Genomic DNA, 9,587 nt, shown 5'->3' on the forward strand with positions numbered 1-9,587 from the left:
AAAGAGTGTCCATTCCTGTAGAGGGTGAATCATTCAAGAGCTGTGACAACAGTGAGGAAAAAGTAACACATTCTGTTGAAAATCCTGGGCAGAAGAAGATTGATGGTAATCTGAGAAGGGAAGGACTTGTCAATGAAACAACGCGAGAAGTTGAAAAACCTAACCCTCCAGTGGTAGAAGGGAAGACCTTACCTTTTCCTGAAGAAACTGACAGTGAAAAGAGTCCAAATGGTCTGGAGCCTTCTAGAGAAATTAGGTCTAAAAGAGAAATAAAGCCTGTAATTAAACTCAGTTATGATGAGTTGGGTAAAGCTACAAACCGCCCAATATATACTATTACACATGGTATGCCAGTGCACTGTAGTTTTGTTTCAGAGGGTAAGAGAAGTAATTGTAACACTGGTTGGTGCCACCCTCTTGCTACTTGCCGTAAATGCAGTAGAGAACCTAAGAAAAAAAGAATTAAACACTTGTAAGATCCCGAAAGTTTGACGGGGACCTCAAACATTTAAAAGGGGGAGGGTGTAGCCCGGTGAGAATAAAAAGATGCTAAATTATGGTTTGATACTAATATGTTTATTTACATTATAATGTGTGTGTTTTATTTTTATTATTTGTTTATTCAGTTTCATTTCAGCGTTTTCATGTGTATGTATCGTTCATTCCATGTGCTTGTGTGGTGACTAGCACGAACCGGATCGACATTCAATGCAGAGAAGGAGAAACAGACAGCGCTCCGGGTGACCGGAAAAGCCCGGAGTTCCTCTGTTGCCGTGTGGGAGAGCCGCTAGCCGCTCACGCGAGCCAAAGCCACGACGTTTCATCATACCGCGGGACCCGTCGCGTTCTGGGAAAAAAAAAACCTCAGGCCTGCAACGTAGGGTGGGTGTGTGAGTGATAGCAGGAAAGTGGGCCCACTGTTTTGTTACTGAATATAGAGAGCATTTCATTGGGTTAAATCCCAAATTGAAAGATTTTGTTATTGAGTTGTAAATTTGTACATTTTCCAATTTAATTCCCTAACGTGTGTTTAACACTTGTGAAAATAGAAGTTTGGGTTATTCCATATTGTCCCTTCTTTTAAAGGATTTGATTTGACATTGAAAAAAGTTGTTTACACAGTTTTATTATCCTTTCACATTGCTTTACTAACTTCATTGGGTTATTTAAATATATAAACAAAACCTAATTCGACCAGTATTGGATTCTATCGTCTTTATTGCTGCTGGAAGGAAGAGAAATATATTTGACTGTTAAAGTTAATCATAACAGTGAAACAAATACTTACCCAGGCCCCAGCTTTAATATAGCGGGTATCGTTACTGGGGTTACAGATAGTTCATCCAAAAATGAAAGTTCTGTCATCATTTACTCACCCTCATGTCAATGGAAACCTGATTTTGTTTTGGGTCCCACTGAATTTATGTATGGACAAAAACAGTGGACACACTGGTTAAGAATGACATAAGGGTGAATATTAATATTTAGGCAAACTATCCCTTTAAGTGCTTTTACTTGTGTAGCATTTTAATGCCCCAGTTGACCCTTCGCAAAGACCCGCCCCCCTTAGTTACTGTTGCTATGTCCGACAAGCCATGGCGCTCTCACGCCACGCATCATGTTCTCACGCAGTGAAAAATACATTGCAGAGCAAAGAGGACACTGACAGCACGCCGACAAACAAGACAGAGCAGGTTACTTTTGGTATGAAACAGATAAGTCTCAGCTCTCAAATTTAGTCATTTTGAAAGAAATTCAAACAATAAGTACCGTTTTGTGGCTCTTTAATGTGTCGAGACAGATCGCTGTAGTGCCTCAGTTTAAGGCAAGCAGCACATGAACCGAACATCTCTTCCTCTTTACTAGTTATATAGCATGAAATAAATACGAATGAACATCAGAAGGTATCTTGTGGAAAGCGGAAAGCCATCAATTCACACCATTTTTCAAGTTCAAGTCCACGACGTTAATCTACTCTCCTGTCTGGTTTGTTTGTCAGACAAAATGGCAGATTCAGCATTATGATTGGTCAGACTGCCTGTCAATCAAACTCCTTGCGAAGAGTCAATTGGTTAGAGTCTGTTTATGGACCCAAATGCAAGCCTGTGGAGTGAAAATGCACTATACTATACCATCAGGGAGTTGTAAAAGTTAGGCCCAACTCTGAGCTAACAAGAAGGACGAGGCATTTTAGCTGTTTTACCATCAGCCATCTCACATGCTGTGGTGTATTTGGTGGTGCCTAATGTAAACCTGCTGTGCATAAATTCTCCAGGCCATTTAAACACCCCTGTAGGGTAATACTTTCTTGTTAACTCAGTAATATTGCTCACTAAAAAAGAATTACGGAAGAAAAAACCATTGTTAAACACAATGGCGGTTTAAGGGTTTAGTTAGAAGTAGCGTCAAAACGTAATTTGATCTTGTTTATTTGTGAAAGTTAAGGATATATGGACAGCCATGTCTCCCTGCCGTGCTTGTGTGGGCAGCAGCCTCCCGCTGCGCAAATATGCAGGCACTTCATAGTGCTACAATAAACTCTGCCGTCTCTTGAATCTTGAACCCAGACTGCAGAATGCATAATAAAGATAAAAATGGAAGCGTTTTTGCATAACAGTCTACGGCTCGGTCGCCTCTGCCCTTCTCGGCGGCCCCCTCACATCGCATTAGCGCCGTTTGTGTGGGTTGGTACGCTGGTTGAGAGCCCAGGCAGATGACACTATAAGCCTGTCCCCCTGAATGCCAGCCTCTCCTGTGACAGTACGTACATTAACAACAAAAAAAAAAGGGCTTTTGAATGTGTGACAAAGGTCTTTATGAATTTAAATTGTGCGTGTTTTTTCTCAGCGGTGGGAATCGGCACAGGACCTTAGTCACAGGTCATGTGGTTTAGGGTTACTAAAAGCCTCTAGGAATAGAATTGTGTTGCGCGCTTTTTGCCCTTTTACAAAGCCCTTTCTGCAGCCGCGAGAGAAAGCGCTCGCCCCCAGGTGGGGAGCGAAGACGGACGAGTCGGGTCCCTGGAGGCCGTAACCGGAGGCTTATCAGAGCCCGACGCTGTTCTGTAATACTCCTGTGAAAGTCCTTCTCCGCCGCCTCCCAATAGCCGCGTCTCTGGGCAGGAGGCTGTAATGGAGATCTCCGTGGCCCCTCGGTAAGCAACGAAGGAGCAAAAAAAGGGGGGATCTGTCTCAGGACGAGGCGTCCCACTCCAAAGCAGAGATGGGACGGAGGGAGAGATGAGACTGCCGCGTAGGCGTGACAGAAGAGAGGAGAGGTCTAATGAGTCAGAGGGAAAAGGCTCGGGTTCACCTCAGGGGTCCCCAGCCGCGAAGCGTCACCTCACGGGGCGCAGGTGGACACGCCCGGCATTCGAACGCCACCGCGTTTCTCACGGGCTCCCCGAGGAGAGCTGGTGTCGTGGCTCAAAAGGATTGGATAAAGACCGGGAAGATTTACACCAGTTCAATGACATTCAGATTAAAAACGAGACCTCGACGATTCAGCCGAGATGAGTAACCTGAGATTTGTCTGATAAAGATAAATGCCGTAACTATGACTATGAGTCATGTTGCGATGATCAGTTGCTCGCTTCTTGGCTGCTATGCTGACTGCAATCCTAAAGGTTGTTTTGCCAGTAATTTTGCCAGCAGATACAACTGGCGTCGTACCATGGTGGCCTGAAAGGCTTCCCAAGAAGAAGTTCAAGCAAAATAGAGCGCCTAAAAGGGTGATGAAGCTGATTTCGGGGCAGGCCAGGATGATGCATTTATCACACAGAAGCTCTGAATAACTGAATCTTTTGTGTTTAGTAGTCACTTTTAAAAAGTATGCAGGAAAAATAGATAATGCAATTCAAAATTCAATTAAATTATCTGTGTAGTTTGGTGTGTCACATTGTAAAATGCATTAGGTTCCTCAAAAATCAGCCACTTTGCTGAGATTTTGAAATTTATTTCAAAATTCATTAACCCCAAGCATTGATTCTCAGGAGGATAAAGGGTGTGTAAATAGAGGTGTTTTCTTTTATCAAAATGAGAACTGTTGTGTGTTCATATTGTTTGCTGCTGTTTGAAATGCTGATTCTTTTCACACCATTCCATTGAATCATTTCAAAAGAGTAACTTGATAACCTTGAGGGTTTGGCTGCATGTCTAAAGCATATTCTCGTATACAAAGACATCTTTCCCTGGAGATTTTCAGAAATTACTTAAAAGACATCCATTTAATACATATATGATGTCATGTGGGATACAGCAAGTGCAATTTTTTAATTAAACAATAAGGACCAAATTATTGTTGTGTCTTCCTAGCAGATTTATCTTGATATATCAATTTATGGCTGATTTTTTAAAATATATCATATGCATAAATATTCATATTAGACTCTTAAACCAAAACAACAAATAAATTTAAATATCATCTGAAACAATTGTAATAGTTTACCATTTATGCATAATATCTGTTGATATATGAATCATCAATGATCTATGATGCACTGGTGCACCTAATAATACATTTTGCAATAAATTATATATAAATATGTTATATACAATTATATATATGTATAATTTTAGAATTTAGAATTCATTTAATATAAAATAAGGAATTTGAAATACGATCGTAACTGGTTATGATTGGCTGAGCGCCAAAGCGAGTAAACGGACTTGGTGTGAGCGTGTTTTATGCAAATTACTAGCGGTTATTAAACATCCGGATTCAACGATTTTACAACGAAGGTAAGAACATATTTACCCACCTGTTGAATACTGCGTGAGAACTTTTCTACACACAAAGCAGACACTACCATAGCGCACATATGTTACCTCTAAGAAGAATTACGTTAGAGAGTTTGAAACGTAACGTCTCACATGTGCTGCATCCCTAATTTCCCGCATCCGTCCTCATAAATCATTTCTTCAATACCTACCCAGTATTTCCTCTGACGGAACAATTATTTATCATTAACAGGTCTTATATGTATCCTGTTAACTTCAACATAACTGCTGTTAATTCTCAAGGGTTAACGTTACTTCATGCCAGAGCATTGCTCTTTAGCACTTACGTTACTTAAAGAAAACGATTCGAAAGTTCGCCTGAACTTTTTAATCATTAACTCTTGGTCGGCCGTCAAAATACAGTACTTAGAATTTTATAGTGTGTCCACAGTCAGTGTGACACATAGAGAGCAGGGGATACAAACTTAAGCATATGACTAGAATAAGCGTTTAATTAAATAAGGAGAAACCCAGTGAACACGACTCTTAAAGTTTATCCAAACTGCCAGACTGTCGAAATGAAGAATCACTAGCATTAAAAGTGGAACATTTATCTCATGTATGAGGAAGCAACAGATGAGTAATGACAAGTAATGATAAAAAAAAAGGACATTAATGGCATGGTTTCACTCAGATGCTTCCTTTATCAACCTTATCTTAATGCAATATATCAAATATGTAACCAGGTCGAGGCTTATGTATCTTGGGAGACATATATTATAGAATTCACAGATATGTTGCATTTTGTGTGAATCTCATTCACGTGGTATTGCAGGTGGTTTTAACAACAGACATCTGATACCTTCTTTCCTAAATTTAATGGTCCAGTCATTACCTTCGCTCAGTAAATTTGCATGGTATGAGGTCTGCGTAAAATGTTCCACTTAAACCACATATTTGAAGAATAAGGCATCATTGAAATGTAGTGCTAAAGTGATTAGTTCCCGTTGTAGACAAAAATCTTTAAACAGTCTTTTTTCTTTTGAATCAAACCACAACAGCAAATTGCTTCTAAGCGAGGAACAAGGCAATTCACATGTGCCTTAGATCTGTTCAATTGTTTTTGAGGTGTGGATTTGGCAAAGTGGGCATTAATGCCAGCATAAATTTGTGAAACAGCTATTGTAGATAATCCCTGAGAAACATAATTTCTTATTAAATTTAATAACAGAGCAGCTCACCCACTCAGTCCCGTGCCCAGTCTTTCATGATAAAAAGGGGAAAACAGCTATGAGCAAAACTGAAAAGGCATGCCGACAAAGTTCTCCCAGGCTGTTGCACCTATTTTTGTGAAACTCGATTGTCAATATTTGTATTGCCAAGTTAAAGTAATACATTGCACTCTTGATTGGCATTTAGTGGGTTTGTTAAATCCTTTGCTTTCTACCGCACCCTAACACATGCACTTGCAAGTGTGATCTTCCTATCTTTTCCTATCATCTTCATGCATGTCTGACTAATATTTTAAACTATTTGCCATAAGCAGAATGCAACAGGTTAGTATTCAATTATCGTCCTTATATGAGTACTTCCAACTACTGACAGATAAAAAAAAAAAAAACTAAAATCTTTTCTGCAAAATGCATGAATATCCGAGGCCAAAATATATCCTAGATTGTCCAGAAAGTAGGCTGCTTGAGTAGTATTGGTAATGCTGTGCAGCTTTTATGGTTTTCAATTCAAATTTTGAACTTTTATGTTTTTGTTTTCTGAGCTACAAGGAAAGGCTGCAGTTTCCTGTGATTATCATATCAGGAAGTAAGGATATCAGAGTTGTTCATAAGGAAATTAAAGCATTTTAATGTATTTTTTTATATTTTTTAAACTAGAACATAATATATATTGTGCAAGTCTATAAATATAGCTGTTATGCTACCCGCAGTTGGAACCAGCTACCAGAATAGATCAGATGTGCTAAACCAGTAGCCACATAAATCTAGATTCTAGACTCATCAAAACACATCTATGCATTTAAATAATTTTTTAAACATTTAAATTTTTTATCCTTTGCTTCTATTGTTGTGATTATTTTTATGATTATTTTAATTCCTTTTTATGTAAAGCATTCTGAATTACCATTGTGTATGAAATGTGCTATATAAATAAACTTAAAAAGTAAATAAAATAAAACAGTTCATGATACATATTAAAATATTTTCATATCATGTTATATTTGAAACAGCCTTGTAAAAACACAGTATATACACTACAAGTAAACTGTTTTTTTTACATTGATAATAATAATACATACATACATGTATACAATATAATAATAATAATACAATAATACAACACTGGAGTAATGACTGCTGAAAATTCAGATTTGCATCACAGGAATAAATAGCATTTTAACATATGTTAAAATATGATACAAAACATTTCTTTTAAATTGTAATAATATTTTTTTTTTGATAAATGTAGCCTTGATGAGAATAAGCGATGTCTTTCAAAGGCATTTAATCTTTATAAATTTAATATTTAAATATTGTAATATTATTACATATTTTAATAATTTATATATGTGATTTTTTTTTTTTAAGTGTGAAATAATATATATAGAAATATTCATCAAAAATGTCAGGGTGACAGCTATTGATCATCATGAATTTTAGCAGCATGAAAAAAGCAGCTTTGACATTTTGATTGTCATCCTTTTTGTATTTAACAGGGAAATGGCATCAAAACATGATTTTACTGAAACATGAAACAGGAAGGTGAGTAGAATTGAAGCAAATAATTGTGAAATTTAATTATCAAAGATACTATTTTGTTAAAAAGTTGCAACCCACACTTTGAATGGCAGTGCCACTTGTGGTATTTTAAACAGGGGTTTCATGGGAATCGGAGTAATCACACACAATGCACAAGTTACTTTTCATCAGTATTTTAAACGTTTTTTCATTAGTATTAGAGAAACAAAACCTTATAAACCCTGATTATCAAATGCTGCCCATGGATAGAATAATTGACATTTCTCTTTAATGAACATAACTCATGAATTATATCCCCTTGGCGGGCTTCAATTTCTTGTATTAAACCTATGCTGAAGCATTTAAAATCTTTACAGGTTTGGCAGTACTTCATCTTTGTAGTGCTAAGGCATTTGATTACACATATATGTGTCTAATAGTGTTAATTTCAGTGCAGAAAGAATAACTATAAAAATGGAATTCCCTTTCAGCACTAAAGTAAAATAACCATAAAATATGACAGGTTCAGTGAACTTTGTCACAAACGTAATTATGTAGCAACTTCGCACCAGCTGCACTACATGCCTGAGAAACTCTAATAATGGTATGCAAAAAAACTTTTGTGGCCGACAAGCAATAACACCTTTACAGCCCTTCATGCAGAGGCAAGTGTCTTTTTGATCTTTAAAGGAGGCATATTATGGCCCATTTTACAATATGTAATATAAGTCTCAGGTGTTCCCAGAATGTGTCTGTGAAGTTTCAGCTCAAAATACTCCCCAGATCATTTATTATATCATTTTGAAAATGCCTATTTTGATTGGAAGCAGAAACATCCTGTTTTTCGGGCCTGTCTCTTTAAATGCAAATGAGCTGCTGCTCCCCACCATTACAGCTCGGACCTGCTAAAAACATCTGTTTTGGTTCTGATTATAATGTTTATCGCGCTGAAATCATGCGTTTTAAACAATATTAGTTTACGCGTTTTAAACAATATTAGAGTTTACACTTCTGATATATGGTTTTCTGAGTGCACACATCCGAAGCACATGGAGAGAAAGCGGCTGTCACAGCATGTGAGTACTAAACTAAGTTCTCATTCACACACAAGTTTACGTTAAAAACACACATAAGTTACTAAAACAGTTGGTTATGTCTGTGAAGGTAAACAGCTGGAAAATAAATCGGATGTTTATTTTAGATCTGTGTGGCAGCAGCAATATACAGTAAATAAATCAATAAATCCACGGCTCTCTTGTCTCCTCTGAGGCTGGGACTCGAAATAGTGTTCTGTGCTCATCTGTGCAGCCAAAGACAGAACAGTTAGCATGTTTTGCTTAAACTTTCGCCATGGTATTAGAACTGGTACACCATTGTCGCTTGCGATGACGGCGCTGTGGGTGGAAATTTACAGATGAAGGGGCGGTAATATTATAATGAGATCCCTTTGCCTCGTCACCAAGAGAGCGAAATCTGACGCGCTCGTTTTTTCAGATGCTTGCAGAAAAAGGCTTACCAAAAGAAAGTGACTGGGTTAATCTTTTTCACTTTTCCTTGGTTGGTAGATGCACCGGGGACCTGATTATAGCACTTAAAACCTGAAAAAGTCAGATTTTCATGATATGTCACCTTTAAGCTAATGATCTCACCTGACAGAAAATTGACTTAGTTTCCAGTGTTAGCACTGTTAAAACTGTGTTCATATGCAGCACAACAACATGTGGGAGCCGAAGCCTCAGGCCAGTCACCCTTAAGGATTTTAACTTGCTTGAACTCAACATGCATTTACATAGCAGATGTATCTCCTGTTAGATATTAAGCACTGTTTACCCACACTACAGCAGCAGCACTAGAAAGCCCTCAAGTCAATCGCTAAGAAGATCCGATGTAGAAATTTGGCTTTCAATGTAGAACGATGAAATAAACAAAAACACAAGGACACTGAACTCTCTCTCTGACAGATCTGTATTGCTGTGGAAGTGCTCACTTTAAAAAGCAAACAACTGCACTTAAAACTGAGTTATGATCCTCTGACATTCAGTTACTATATCAGCCCTAATCTTCATGATCTCGGGCAGCAAAACATGCAGACCCCCCCCCCCCCACACCCCACACACCA

The 9,587-nt window shown here is 37.9% G+C and overlaps 1 long non-coding RNA gene across 1 annotated transcript in view; it reads left to right on the forward strand.

Moving 5' to 3' along the window:
- Positions 1-4,699: 4,699 nt before the first annotated feature.
- LOC107679596 (uncharacterized) overlaps positions 4,700-9,587 on the forward strand; it is a 5,312-nt gene continuing 424 nt past the window's right edge. Inside the window, exons 1-2 of the long non-coding RNA XR_001633068.1 lie at positions 4,700-4,739; positions 7,447-7,492. This is a non-coding gene — a long non-coding RNA (uncharacterized LOC107679596). The remainder of the gene's footprint in view (positions 4,740-7,446; positions 7,493-9,587) is intronic.

This window comes from Sinocyclocheilus anshuiensis, unplaced genomic scaffold (assembly GCF_001515605.1).
Source record: "Sinocyclocheilus anshuiensis isolate Anshui unplaced genomic scaffold, SAMN03320099.WGS_v1.1 scaffold288, whole genome shotgun sequence".
Classification (NCBI taxonomy): Eukaryota; Metazoa; Chordata; class Actinopteri; order Cypriniformes; family Cyprinidae; genus Sinocyclocheilus; species Sinocyclocheilus anshuiensis.